The 4,623-nt window shown below is 39.1% G+C and overlaps 1 protein-coding gene across 2 annotated transcripts in view; it reads right to left on the bottom strand.

Annotated features, from left to right (window-relative positions):
• LOC100965635 (cytosolic beta-glucosidase) overlaps positions 1-4,623 on the bottom strand; it is a 412,594-nt gene that overhangs the window by 81,664 nt on the left and 326,307 nt on the right. The window contains exon 6 of one of the 2 annotated variants that reach the window (XR_002774285.1): positions 621-724. The gene's annotated coding sequence lies outside the window, so the exon portion shown is untranslated. Of the gene's footprint in view, positions 1-525; positions 725-4,623 lie in introns of those variants that run through there. The other variant, XR_002774284.1, reaches the window with a different exon arrangement.

Below are 4,623 nucleotides of genomic sequence, written 5' to 3'. Positions count from 1 at the left end.
TTGGCCCTCTGTCCTTAAGACAGACTGAGTAGCTCAAATGAGCTTTCTTGAAATTCAGAGATGGTTATATTTGTGATGTTAAGAAAAAATCAAAGTGTGTACTCTGTTGTAGAATTGCCAGACAAAACACCCAGGTCTAAGACATAGGTCTTAAATGGTCAGCACATGTAAGCAATAGATACTGTAGCTTGTTTAAGCTTAGAATTGCTGCAAATGTGTTGTGTTCTTCCAGGACTAATAATGCAATGCCAAAAGCAATCAAGCTTTTAAAAAATCTCAGCTGTCTGGCAAATGGATGATCATTATTATAGCAAATCACCATGCACCTAAGAACAAATGAAGTTTATAGTTCAGTGTAATTCAATGGCTGGATTTCATCACCAGCTCTCTAAAGCAAGGCAATCCGTCATAGGAGTACACCGAGTAATTTCAATTTGAAGATCTAACCAAGGTCTAATTAAGGAACAACTGCAATCTCCTCCCATTCACCACTCCCCCACCCTCTCCACCCTAAACCCATCCTCATCTGAGATCGGTTACCTGTCCTAAATTTTCTTATGGGAAACATATTTACCAAAACTCTCTCCACAAATCTCATCTTTGTTCATGCCGGACCTTACCTCCAAACACATCAGCTTTCAGATGCAGAAAGAAGGAAGAAGTGGTGTGTGAGTAGATTCACTGGTTTGTAGACTCCTCGAAAGAAGTGACTGCATCTTGTCCCCTAAAATGGAATAGCACAATGCCTGAAATGCAGCACTATAGTTGCTGAATAAAGTAATAAATCAACATATAGTAGAGTGTCATTAATCCAGAATCCATTAATATAGGATTTGTTTTAACTCACGCAAGCCTCAATCTTGGGTTTTGATCTGCACACTTTTATGATGAAAAGCTATTTATTTAGTGATTTATGACTAATGCCTTGACAGGTTGTAGGTATGAGCTGTAAAGGATAGTCTATGCTATATAGCACTATTTTAAATGCAGTATTTATATACAAATACCTTTCATGCTAATTTCATAGCATTTTGACCTGCTCATTAACACGGATAGAAGAAATCAGCATGGCATGGCGGAAAAAAATTAAAAGGGTAATTAGAAGCCCTGGGCTCTGATGCCAGCTCCACCACTCGTTAGGAGTGTCACCTTGGCCAAGTCACTTAACTCCTCTGAGTGTGTTTCCTCACCTGTCAAATGAAGAGATTGAACCAGGGTACCCACAAGGGGCCCTTCCAGCCTTACCATTTTATGATATTTTATGATAAAGAACAACCAGATTGTGGCACACTCTTTCAATCCATCATAGGCATAATTCTCCCTCATATCATAGGACTGGATTTTTTTTTTCCCCCTAGACAGAGTCTCACTTTATTGCCCTTGGTAGAGTCTTGTGGTGTCACAGCTCACAGCAACCTCCAACTCCCTCTGCATTTGTTAAAAGCAGGGTGCATGGTCAACCTCAAATTTAAGCCCAACTCTTGGGCTTAGGCGATTCTCTTGTCTCAGCCTCCCAAGTAGCTGGAACAAGAGGAGGACTGGCTTTTACACATGCTGTTTCTTGAGCCTGCAATGCCCTTTCCTGCCATTGCAACTCCCTTCCAGTACTTTCCTCCTCTGGTCCTTCAGGAGATGGATTCCTCAAAACAGCTTTCTCTTTTCAAGTTCTACCATAATCTTGCGTAGCTATCTTCCTCTCTTCCCTCATACACATCACCATTTGCACTTTTAATTACTTATTTTTGGATTAGTGTCCATCACCTCCACTAGACTGTTTGCAGCACCAAGGCAAGGATGGTGTCTGTTTTGTCTGCTTGCTTTGCTTTTATTCATTGTTAAATTTTCCTTTGCATCACCAGCCCCTGGCATGATGCCTATCACAGAGAAGGTGCTCAAGAAACAGGTGTGCAATAAATGAGTGAAATGAATATAGGACAGTTTCAAGCACATTCATGTCTGCAGATGAAAGGGGAGCAGAGTTTGCACATGTCAACCTGACTCTCATTACTGTGTGCAAAGACTTAAAAGTCATAAAATGGCCCTTTTTCAATTCTACCTCATTTCTTTAATTATATCATCTGCAAATTACTTCAAAGTAAAAGATAATTATTTTGGTGCCAGTTTAGAAGTTAGCATGGAAGGGACGTGAATTTGAACCAAGATTTTAAAACTCACTTTATACGGTGACATTTAGGGGCAGTCCTATGGCTAGGTCCAGCATAATTTGAATCTCTATAGTTGATTTCTTCCAGAAATGCTGCCATGACGCTGTTTGAATATGGGTACAATTTTAGGCTTTACATTTTCCTATGACAGTTTTCCTCCATAGATTTATATTCATGTATGAAGATTTTATGTATGTCTCTCTCTATGTAATATATACCGAGAGATAAGAGAGAAATAAAAACTTACTAAACTGACTTAATTCCAAGTCATTCTTTTTAGTTTTACCTTATGTTTCTCTTGTTTTTGAAGCTGGTTGGGTTCGGAAGCAGTTTTTCCCCAGTCATTTTCTCTGATTTTAAACCTTTCCATTGGCAATGAATTTTGATCATGAAGCACAGAAATTTCACATTTACAGAAGTTCACTGCATGAATATATTTCACGCTATTAACTCGAGTCCCAAATCATATGTAACTAAGCACAGGGGCCCCCTGTCATCTTCGTCGCCGATCCCCTTCTTTTTTTTTTTTTCCAGACAGACAGAAGAAGTTGTGATTTATACTAAATCCCGGCATTAAAAGAATAACTCATATGTCTCCTTGGCTGATTGTTCCAGGCTTGAAGGATGGCATGTAGTCATAAACAGGTTTTAACAGCCACAGTTTAGGATTTCAAGGAAGAGAAGCAACATATCAAATAGCAATATTACAATCGAAGTGAGGCTAACTAGGTCGAAACACATGAATCTAATTTCTGCTTTGATGTGTGATCCCAGAACAGCTTCTTTCCATTTTCCCAGAGAATACCAGTTTTTACCCAGTATCTTTAGGGAGCCTAAAATTTCTGTAAACATCATAAACAAAAAGCCTTTTAGTCATCATTATTTTAAATTTCCCAAAAGGTTATGATGTTGCCACCATGGGTGACTGTCGAGTTCTCAGAGAAGTAGCTATTAAGCTATGGTCATTCTTGAGAGAATCCTTCCTTATTCTTGTCCTCGATTAAACTTTATAGGTTGATGCACCGGTATTCTTTGACACATCAACAAGCATCTCACTTCCTTGGGTACTTGAGTTTGTAGACAAATTAACATACAAATCCTCTAAAAGAAAACTTTTACCTGTTGGCTTTTTCTAAATAAACCAACTCAAAGTGGTATAAGTGAGGTATGACTTGACTTGGGTGGTTCTTCTGGTCTGTTTCAGATCTTATTTTTGCCTGCAGTCATCTACATTCGACTAGAGCCTTCCTTAGCTAGGAGGGGTCTCTCTTATTTGTCTGGTGATTGGCAGGTAGGCTGGCCCATGCATTATACCTATTTTTATTTAAAAAAAAAAAAAAAGTCATTGGAATACAACCAGGCTCATTTGTTGAATAGGATTGTTGAGTAGTTGTGACAGAGATCATAAGGCCTACAAAGGGTAAAATATTATCTCACCCTTTAAGGAAAAGTTTACCAATCTCTTGTATAGAAACTTTCAGATGGGACAATTTGTCTCTTTTCTATGTCAGAGAAAGAGAAAAAAAATGCCTCAGGGCACCACATTTGTTAAAAGCAGGGTGCCCCATCAATCTCAAATTTAAGGAGTGAAGTCATGAACTTGACTTCTGTTTGAGAGAACAGCAACACATATTGCAAAGAGATGTGGTCATAGAGATGAGATTTTTTCCTCCATTTTTACAGTCTACCACAACATGAAGTTGTAATTACCTTCTTAACTTCTTTAAATAGAACAAGTTTCTGAACTAGCAAAACTGTGTGCAGCTAGTTCTCCTTTATATTCTCTCTAGATCCCTTGACTTCTACGTGAAAACCTCTTTCTGTCCAGCTCCCCTCAGCTCACCCCAGACAGCCAAATGTGAGTGCCCAGTTTAGAATGAGAAAGAAGTTAGTTGATCCTCTGGTAAGGGAGGCAGAAGATTTTCATGTGTTCTGGTAGAGCTAATATCCCTTACTCCCAATGTCTAGCAATTCAGATGAGATAGGATGAAGAAAAATAGAGAAGAGGACCTGCTCAGACAGGAAAACAACCCTGAAAACCAGTGAGCCCTTTGAGAAGGGACGATGAGCCTATTTTCAAATGTTTGTGAACCTTTTGTCTTGTCTTTATCAGAGAAGGTTCTGTTCATACCTCTTGCCCCATGGTAGACAGGATTGTTTACTCTTCTGTTGACTGAGTTGTCTGTAGATTCTAGTTACCAATCCTTTGTCAGAGTCATACCCTAAATGTATCTTTTCCCATTCTGAAGGTCGTCTTTTTGCTTTACTTGCTGTGTCCTGTGCTGTGCAAGTTTTCAGCTCATGTAGCAATGGCTGCTGAAGTCTTTACAGAGGGAGGGAACCAGGCAACAGTTCAAGGAACAGAGTTGCATTCTGAGTCATTATGGAGTTGTTCTTTCTGTTTCCCTGATTCAAGACAGTTCCATCTTAGCAGTTCATCTCATATTGATAACCACTT

This window comes from Otolemur garnettii, unplaced genomic scaffold, assembly GCF_000181295.1.
Source record: "Otolemur garnettii isolate 467f Iridium unplaced genomic scaffold, OtoGar3 scaffold00069, whole genome shotgun sequence".
Lineage (NCBI taxonomy): Eukaryota > Metazoa > Chordata > Mammalia > Primates > Galagidae > Otolemur > Otolemur garnettii.
This window is presented reverse-complemented; position numbering and strand designations above follow the sequence as displayed.